This window comes from Octodon degus, unplaced genomic scaffold (assembly GCF_000260255.1).
Source record: "Octodon degus isolate 3935 unplaced genomic scaffold, OctDeg1.0 scaffold00004, whole genome shotgun sequence".
Taxonomy (NCBI): domain Eukaryota; kingdom Metazoa; phylum Chordata; class Mammalia; order Rodentia; family Octodontidae; genus Octodon; species Octodon degus.
The window spans coordinates 31,376,286-31,386,289 of NW_004524580.1; the positions used below are offsets into that span (position 1 = coordinate 31,376,286).

The following is a 10,004-nucleotide window of genomic DNA, read 5'->3' on the forward strand; positions in this document are numbered from 1 at the left end:
GAAAGAAAGAAAGAAAGAAAGAAAGAAAGAAAGAAAGAAAGAAAGAAAGAAAGAGAAAAAAAGGAAAGAAAAGACAAAGAAAAAGAAAAATTCCTTCTGACCAATAAAGGTATCACAGTAACAAAATTTTATTTATTGTCTCATAGAAAATTATGCCAAATGTTTTCAGGCTGTGAGCTCCTGTTAATACTCCTGCACTTCCATTACCCCATCTGGATTGTGTAAGTGGTAAAACTTCTTTTCAGACTTTTAATGACACTTTTATTAGTGCACACCTGCAAGGCACGCTGGTTCCATTCCGCCTGGCGCAGGCTGCGCACACAGCGCCCCTGACCGTCTTTCCTCTCCTGGTTCGCCATTCCCCGTGGCAGCCCTTCCCCCGCCTCCTCAGATCCCCTTTCCATCTCTAATGAGACTACAACCCTGTTTATTAACGTGGCTCTCTATGTTGCTCCCTAAATTGTTTCTGTGTTACAGATTCCAGTTGCCTTGTTTGTTTTTGGTCTTTTTCGACTTTACCGTATTTTTTTTTTTTTTGGTTGAATTGTTCTTTTTAGGAAGGTTTAGTTTTTATTTTTGGTGCCGAGGACCGAACCCAGGGCTTCCAGCTTGCTAGGCAAGCATTCTACAGCTGAGCCAAATCCCCAGCCCCTGTATTACAGATTCCAGATCCCATGTGACATGCAGCCTTCTGAGACGGACACATTTCATTCAGGCTCACGGCCTTGGAATTCATCCATTTTCCTACAATTTATGCAAAATGATCCTTTTTGATGGCACAGTAGTATTCATTCATATAATATACATATGACATATATATGTCATATATATATCTATATATATATATATCTATATATATATATCACAGTTTCTCTTCATCTGTCACATGTGGATGGTCATATGTGGCACTTCCATAGTCAAAGTCATCCTGAGCAGGACCCAGACTTCGCAAGAAATAACACCACTAACCAACAAATGGGATGGTATTAAGTAGACAGGCCTCTGCACCGCCAAGGAAACACCCTTTGGACTAAAGAGAGAAACTACAGATTGGGGAAAGCCTTTTGCCAGCTACTGCACAGACAGAAGGCAAATATGAAGAACTCAAAGAAAGTGGTGAGATACTTTCAAAAGAAAAGAGGTTTACACTGGACTATCCCCTGGTTTGTTTCTTGTTTGCTGTTTCCACAGTTCTGCTACAGTATGCCTATCTCTCCTCATTTTTTCTTTTCATTTTAGTGGTAGATTTTAGACACACATCGTGATCCCGTTCGTCCTAGGGAATTTGCACCTGTGTAGGATAGAGCTTTCTTCTTTTCTTCCCATTGCCCACTCCCTCCTATTCCCTCTCTTCCCTTCCTTATTTATGAAAGTGTTATTTCCAATTTTTCCTTTTATTCTCTTTTTCTCCCCTCCCTCTCCCCCCGCCCTTGTTCCTTTCCCTATCTGAACTTTTCTTTCCTGTTCCCAATATCTATCATGCATTTGGTCCTTATTTACACTTTCTGTTTCTCACAACTGGGTGTGGTAGCTCACCCCTGTAATCCCAGGACTCAGGAGGCTGAGGCAGGAGGATTGCTGTGCCTTCAAGGGCAGCCTGGCCTACATAGCAAGACCCTGTCTTGAAAAGAGCAGGTGGGGTGACCCATGGCTCTGGGGGAGAGCGCTTGACTCATGTGTGCAAGACTGAGTTTGAACAAGGGCATTCCTCCAAATCTTTTCCCAAATACCAGCCTGGGAAATAGTCACCCACTGGTAGTATCTGGAAACAGCAGGAGAAAACAGACTGTAGGACCCTCAAGGGGACCCCCACATTTGGCACCCCCACCTCCCCAGACTGCTGGGAGACTTCTGTCTTCCCAGAGAATCGATCCTTGTCCTCCAGTGCTCTGCAGCGTGAGTCCAGAGGATGTGGAATCTGGGGCCCAGGGCTCCCAGAGGTGATATAAGCTCACGCTGCGGGGCTCCCTGTGCAGGCTTCGTCAGGAGCCACTGCCTTCTGCCCCTCAGCAGCTGCTCAGCTTTCAGCACTGTTGAGACCACTCACCTGAAGCGGCTCTTCTCGGTCTCTCTCCATGGGGTGAGTGCATTTTTTTTAAAGCAGTACATCTTCATCTTTTCCAGAATCATATTGGTTGATACTGCTTGATTTGATATTCTTCCACCACTATTCACTGGAGGCCTGATTTTAGGGAAAAGATTGCCCTTCCCTGAACCCCAATCTCCTCGGCTGGAAAGTGGGATTTCAAAGTAATTCCTGTGCCACGAATGTTTAGGTAGGAAGATAACCACCGAGTACTGCCCAGAGGCAGCAAGGGAGGTGTGGGAAGAAAGTGCGCTGAAAACTGGGAAGAAAAGGATAACGCTTGCAAGAAAATTGTAAAAGGTCTTTAAAAAAAATCATACCTAATAAAAAAGGCCAAGAGGGCAGTCTACATACACAGAGACACTTAGGTCCCTGCTACCCCCGCGGAAATTAGGAGACAGAGAGGAGGGAGAGACGGAGCGAGGCTGAGGGTGTGCGGTTCCGCGTGGTAGCACGGGGGCTCTAAGCAGCAGCCTCCTGGGGTCCTTCTGCAGAGCGGCAGTTACGTCTCCCCGTGGCCGGGAATTGACCTTTCCGAAGAGGTCCGCATCGTTCGTTACCTAGCATAAGCTTCCTTTTCACAAGGCCTTATATAAACTTCAAATGCTCCTTCATCTCATCATCCGTCTTGCTCAGACACCAGCGCACGCACTATCCTGCCCTGCCAAGAGGCCACGTGAAGATACAAGACCAGTCCACGGGGGCCGTGTGTGTGTGCGCGCGCGCGCGTGTGTGCGTGCGGGGTTGGGACAGAGTGAGTGCAGCAGAAGTCAGTGGGAAATAGGTCAGCTCTCCTTGACAGCTACTGAGGAATAGATATTTGTAAATGCAACTATAGATTATTAAAAGTGTTACTGAAAAAAGAAAGCACAAATCCCAGTTCTTTGCAGTTCTTCTGAGTGACAGGGCTCAGATCATACAAAGGACTCATAATTCAGTTATCAAATGATTTATTACAGAACACTTTGGCCAAGTTGGATCTTTGGGTGTGTAAACATCGGAGCATTACACTCCCTCCCATCCCAGACTTGCATTTCAGATTTCATTAGCCAATAAAGCCAGGTTTATTTATAATAAAGTTAAGCCCTTCAAACCACTGACCATGGAAACCAGATTTTGAAATAATTCAGATTTGTGTTTCTGTTCTTTCTAATTAAGGGTAATATCGGGAAGCACAGACAGTGGGTAGCATTGTTCAAGCACCGTGGATTTAAGCAAGAAAATCTGATTATCAGCTCATGTCAGAAGCCAGGCAATAGTGCAGCTTAGCATTCGTTTGGGCTTTTTCTTTGGCCAAAAGATAATTGCCATTCGTGAGGCCTTACGTAAGTGTATCTAATATCTAAGGCCCTAAAATTTATGAATAGCAAAAGCACACAATAGGCAAAGAAGAATTACTGTATTTATTATTGCTATGGTTGGTTCCACCATGATAATTTCATTATCTAGCGAAGTTGGGCCTCTAAAATCAAAGTATAATTTCTCAAAGGACAAGAAGTTAAATATGTTTGCAAGGTTTTCTGCCCAGTTTCCTCTGGTGAAAGTCATTTCTAACAAATCAAAAGTACCTTAACTAGAATTTTGATGGGAAATTTACCAAAGGGGGCCCAGAGTCACCTACCAAAGTCACTGTACACACAGGAGTCAGGCTTCGGAAGAGATTTTTTTTTTTCTTTCAAAAACCACTTTCTCAGTCTTAAACTCTTGAGAATAAGTGCAATGCTCCCTACCAAACCCCAAGAAGAGTCTCAAACTTGAGAAGACTGCTTGGCAAAGGTAGGAGGGCGTCAAGAGAGTGTGCTGCTGAATACAAGCCATCCAAATACCAAATATATCACAAAGAAGAAAGGCTGGGGAACCAGAGTGGAAAACTTATTTAAACTAGGACCTGCGGGCTTGGGCTATGAAATCAAATCCAATTACGTGGACAAATGAAATCAAGTTGTAGTTGTTAAGGCAAATCGACTAAGATTTTCCAGACTGTAACGAGCCAACTACTTTTGGAAGAGAAAAGTGTACTATGGTTGCCCTAAACTCAAACTCATTTCCTCCAGTGACCCATGTTTCCCTGAAAATAAGCCCTAACCAGAAAATAAGCTCTGGGCGTTACCATGGTGGTGGCCAGGGTCATGCAGGAGGAGTTCAGAGCTCAGTGTGCTCCGTGGCCGCTTTGTAAGACAGGTAAGGCAAAGTACTTGGGGCTGGCACTTCAGAGCTCTTGTTTTCAAGATTAATTATTTTCTGGTCAGATCTTATGGGGGGGAACAGGCAACATTTTACCGAGTACTTACCGTGTACAAAATGTTGCTCTAGACACTGCAAACATTTTAAGTTACCGATTCCTCCTCAAAACCACACAAATGTCGGTACTTTGTGAACTCGACATTCCAGATGAGGTAAATAAACAAAGAGGACAAATGAGTGGCCAGTTGTGTTCACCCACTAAACTGTAGAGCATTTGATTTTATTTACCCTCAGGATCTCACCCAGCTAACCTCTAGCTGACACAACCTTTCCGCTCCGGGGACCCAGAACTTACTCCATGTGACCCGTGCTCAGGCTTCCTGCCGTCCAGCCTTGCAGGAGGACTCATCAGAGCAGTGCTGTCTCAGGCTGCAGCAGCGAGCTCCCAGCCTCAGCAGGTCATCCAGCCCTTTGCGGAGCAGTAGTCAGGTGGGCAAGAGGTGCCTTCCCCTCCCTGCTTCCCCCAGTTCTTGGGACAACACTAGGAGGCCGAAAGGATTTGAGGACATTCGATACTGAGCAGAGATGATCACGTTGACGGGCCAGTTTGGTGGCACAGGTTAGGAGCGGGAGGCAGACACAGGAAAGGTCAACACGGCTGCAGTTGGCAGAAAAGTACGAAAGTGAAGTATAAAAAGTAAAGCCATATTAATATAATGAGCTGTAAAAGGCTCAAGTCAACAACTTCTGACATTGACAGTCTTATGGAAAACCCACTACTACTCTGGACTATTGGACTATGTTGGGATATTTTGCTGAATTCATGTACCTACAGTATTTAAATGACAATAGAATGCCCTTCTCTGACAAAACTAACCAAAAAAGGGGGATAGAAATGAATGACCATTTTGTATCTGTATACTCAAAATAGTTAGGATAAATATATAGCTCCATTCTCCTAATTCAATGAATAGAGAAGTTTGTTCTAATAGTGTTTGAGACAGGATATCATGTCTGCATCTTGTACAATGTCTAACCACTAAGACAACAATATGCAATGTATTAATTATTGAAAATGTGCTAGTAATAGGTTGTGAAACTGTCACATTGCTATTTGGTTCTCAATAAAAATGTTTTTTTAAAAAAAGAAAGAAAGAAACAACTACCCTTCCCCGAGCCTTAGAGACTTACAGGAGGAGGGCAGTAGCATAGACGGCACCGCTTAGGGAGCTGGATCCACCAGGGGGACCCTTTCCCGGCACTCACAGTGCCCTGCAAGGGTTGAGAAACACCAAGGTGGTCCATTCTCGCTCTTCCAGCAGTCATGAAGCCTACAGTTGCCCTCAATCCCTGCATTCCCTCCATGAACTCGATGAAAGCCCAAGCTCGGTTCTTCCATGGGAACACTCTTCAGCGTGGCCGACTCTCTGTCTCCCAACTTACAAATCTACTCCGCACCTGCTAGCACTGTCTCTTCTTTATCCCCACCTCACTTTGGACGTCTTGGCTTTGGAGGATGAAAGTTTCAAAGTGCTCAGAATCAATAGCCGCCACCCTCCTGGCTTTCCTCACTCCTCTCTTTCACTCTTTTTAAAACTGATCTATATTTGTGGTGTATAAAATCACATTTATCTGAGGAGTTCCTGCCTCTAAGTCACTTGCACCCCCAGCCCTCCTCCCTCCCCTGCCCGCCCCCACAAAGCCCCCCCCTGTTTCCTAGCATCTTTTACTTTGCTCTTTGCTTACATTTTGGGTTTTTCATGTATGAGAAATCATGAGACATTTAACATTCTGGTCTGATTTATTTCACACAGTATTATGATCTCAAGATTCATCCACTGTCTAGGAATGACTCAGATTTATCCTTTTATGGCTGAGTGAGTGGTACTCCACTTTGTTTTTTTTTAAAACATTTATTTATTTATTTATTTATTTATTTATTTATTTAGTGTGTGTGTGTGTGTGTGTGTGTGTGTGTGTGTGTGTGTGGCCAGCTCAGCCCACCAGGGGGCAGGGCTGGCTGGCATGTGGTGCTGGGGGATTGAACCGCGGTCCCTGTGCTTTGCTAAGCTTGTTCTAAGTAGGTGCTTTAGACCACTGAGCCATCTCGCCAGCCCCAGAGTGGTACTCCACTTTGTGTGAATAGTTTTATACTTTTGCATCTGTTAATGGGCATAGAATTCATTTGCATAATTGGACCACCATGAGTTGTACCACTATACGCATGAATGCTATGATTGAACGATTATTTATTTATTTATTTATTTATTTGGTACAGGGTCTCACTACACAGCTTGGGCTCATAGTGATCCTCCTGTCTCAGACTCTGCAGTGCTGGGGCTTTAGGTGTGCACCACCAAACCCTGTTCCAGGCCAGCATAGCATGCTGTACCGGGGATTGAACTTGGGTCATTGTGCTTGCCAGGTAGATCTATCTCCTCAGCCTAAGTGCTAGAATTTAAATCTAAAATGTTCCCTGATAGTTTCACATTGGAAGGTGATTGGGTCATGCATATGTTATGCCTGACTTTCGATCAGAAGTTGGGGCCTTTGGAGGTGGATACAGGGGCATGATGGAGAAGGGTGTTAAACAGTATGGAGAAGCAACATGAGCCATAGAGCAAGCCTGAAACTGGACTGCAAAGTTTAATCCTGACTCTACCACTCAAGCAATCTACTTGACCTTTCTTTGTCTCAGTTTTCTCACCTATAAAATGGGAACAATGGCAGTCGCTTCCATCTGAGTGGTTATAACAATGCAGTAATAGTCTTCACCGAGAATTTAGAATGGCTTAGCAGAGTTGCTGCTTTTTGGATGCATTTTGAGAGCTGTGAATCTCAGTGCAGCTCTTCTGTGGCAGGGGACACAGAGTCACTGGCCACTGGATTCAGTGGTCAATTAACTTGATTTAAGAAATGAAATCATGAGAGGGAATCTAGTTTCTCTTTTCTAGCCTGATGAAAATTACAGGTTCTTCTTCCACTGTGACTGAACCATAGGAAATTGTTTTGCAAAGTACTTGGTTCATATCATATAATTCTGGGTGCATTCATAGTCTTTTTAAGTTTAATTTAATTTAATTTTTGAAGAGTAAACACAGAAGCAAAAACAAATAGAAAAAAATGAAAAACAGCGTAACACACAACAGTACGTATGTTACAGATTTTCAAAACAGGAATAGCTAATTAACAATGGCTGTTATATTATCTATTTTTAATGGAAATCTGTTGCTTAGATTAACAGATAGAATTATGCAAGATTGGACAGATATTAACACTTGCTTTCAAGAAATTTTAATTTTTTTCCTTGTCTTTTTAAAATTTATTTTAAAGAGAGAATAATAATTGATAAAACATTAGAAACAGGACACATTTAGGAGACCAAGATGAGAGATACTCAGCCATTGGGTTCATATTATACATTACTGTCTTTGATGTAGTTGTTCAGATAGCAGATATCCCCATACAGAGTTAGTCAAGGTGAAAATTCTAAACATTCACTGCTATTTAAAAAGCACTGATGGAAATTATTAGGAGAATCATCTCAGCCATCCTAAAATCAACTAATAACGAATACTGGAGAGGCTGTGAGGAAAAGTTAAGACTTCTCGTCTGCTGGTGGGGATGTAGATTTGGTACAACCACTGTGGATATCAGTGTGGAGATGCCTGAAAAAACTAAGACTGGAAATCCCATTCAGTCCAGCTATGCCCCTTCTGGGTTTTTAAAAAAAAAATCCTGAAAATATCATACCACAGCGATATATGTGCCCCTATGTTTATAGCTGCATAATTTGCCATAGGCAAACTTTGGAAATGACCAAAATGCCCATCACTTGAAGAATGAATGAAAAAGATGTGGTATTTTTAGGAATGGAATACTACTCAGCTATAAAGAAAGACAAACTCACAGCTTTTGTAGGTAAGTGGATGTAACTAGAGGCTATACTCATAAGTGAAATAAATCAGACCCACATATGTAAATATCATATTATCTCCCTTGTGTAAGACCCTGAAAGAATAAATAAAACCTGAAAGGTGTAATCTATATAGTAAAATGGAAAGAAACTGAACTTAAAGATTAAACAACAAAGATGAGAGAAAGGAGAAAAAAAAAGGCAAAGGAAGGGAGTAAAAAACTGTCTCTTTGAATATTGTAAAACAACATCAGATTTTGGGGGCTGATAAACACTAAGTTTACAGAGATCCTCAAGGCATCGGTAGCAGAACCAAAGAGTGGAGTCAGGAGCAGACACACAAAAGAAGCAGAAAAGCAGTGCAAGTCTGCAGTGGTTGATACATTGCGTCATCTTGGCTGGATCTCTTCCGCCCAGTTCTTGGCTATGGAGGGCCCGCCCTGGGGTGGGATGGGTCCCGTCCTGACGACCTGCCCCAGGGTGACTCAGCACAAAAAGTATATATAAAGGAGTTGAGGAAGGCTTTGCAGCAGCCCCACCCTGCCTCCTTGGAGAAGTCCTGGTTCCTGGTCATCACTGTGCCACTTTGCAACTGTGCCACTTCAGAGGAGTTTGATCTTCACAGCTGTGCCACTTTGGAAGCTTTGCCATGGAGCGCCAGTCTTGGCAGTCAGTGTAGAAGGAAGAGAGAGGCTTGAGGGATGCCACAGCTGCTGCTCTTCCTCTGCTCTTCATTGTTTCTGCCGCCATGAACTGCTGCCGTTTGCCTTAGAGCCAGCGGAGTATAAACTGAAACCTCCACAAACTGTGAGCTAAACAAGTTGTCCCTTCCTTAATTTTGAGTGTCAGGTATTCTGTCCCAGCAGCAAGTAAAAGGTAACTAAGACATAATTTGGTACCAGGAGTGAGATCGTTGCTGTGGCTAAACCTGACCATGTGGATTACAAGCTTTAGGGAATGGCTTATGAAAAGAGAAAAGGTTCAGAGATGTTGCCTACAAGCAAGCACTGAAACAGCTTCAGCTGTGCTGTTGGAGAGATTCTGGTCAGAGCTCAGACTGGAATGCTGATAGGAATCCTGACTGTAGAGACCAGGCTGGGGAAGTTTCTGCTGAGAAGAAAAACAACATTGGTTGCTAGACTGCAGATGATTTGTGTTATGGCTTGGCAGAAGGTTTGTCTGCATTTTGCTCCTGTCCAGAGACTTTGCCTGAGGCTAAGATTAAGCACAGTGAACTAGCTAATCTTAAAAAAAAAAAAAAAATTAAAGCAGGCAAATATTGTGGCAGTGACATGGTTGTTGCTGAGGGCTTTTAGCCAGATTTATGCTAAGAATGAAGAGCAAAGAGCCCAAAAGGATGATTTAAAATGTGAGTTTGGCCAGAAAAAAGGCAACAAGAAGGCTGTGGACTGTGAAGATAGAGCTGAGAGGCTCTCCATTGCTGAGAAGGAACAGGAGGGTAGAAAAGATGTCCTGAGGACACCACAGGAGGTGGCAGGTTCTCACGCTTCGCAGCCTCAGAGAAAGTCGCAGAGCCCCAGGTTCCAGAATGGAGTTTGCAGCCACACCATGTTCCAGAATGGAGGCAGCAGCAGCACCAGATTACAGAATGGCACCGACATAAAAAAAATTTGTTTCTCAGAATCAAGGTCAGAGTGCTCAAAAATCTAGGCTCTTAATCCCTATAGTCAAGAGACAAAAAAAAAAAAAAAAAAAAAGCCTGGCTCCTGCTCCTGCTCCTGCTCCTGCTCCTGCTCCTGCTCCTGCTCCTGCTCCTGCTCCTGCTCCTGCTCCAGCTCCTGCTCCTGCTCCAGCTCC

General features: G+C 43.5%; 1 pseudogene; it reads left to right on the forward strand.

The window, feature by feature from the left end:
• LOC101591957 overlaps positions 1-10,004 on the forward strand; it is a 100,000-nt pseudogene that overhangs the window by 828 nt on the left and 89,168 nt on the right.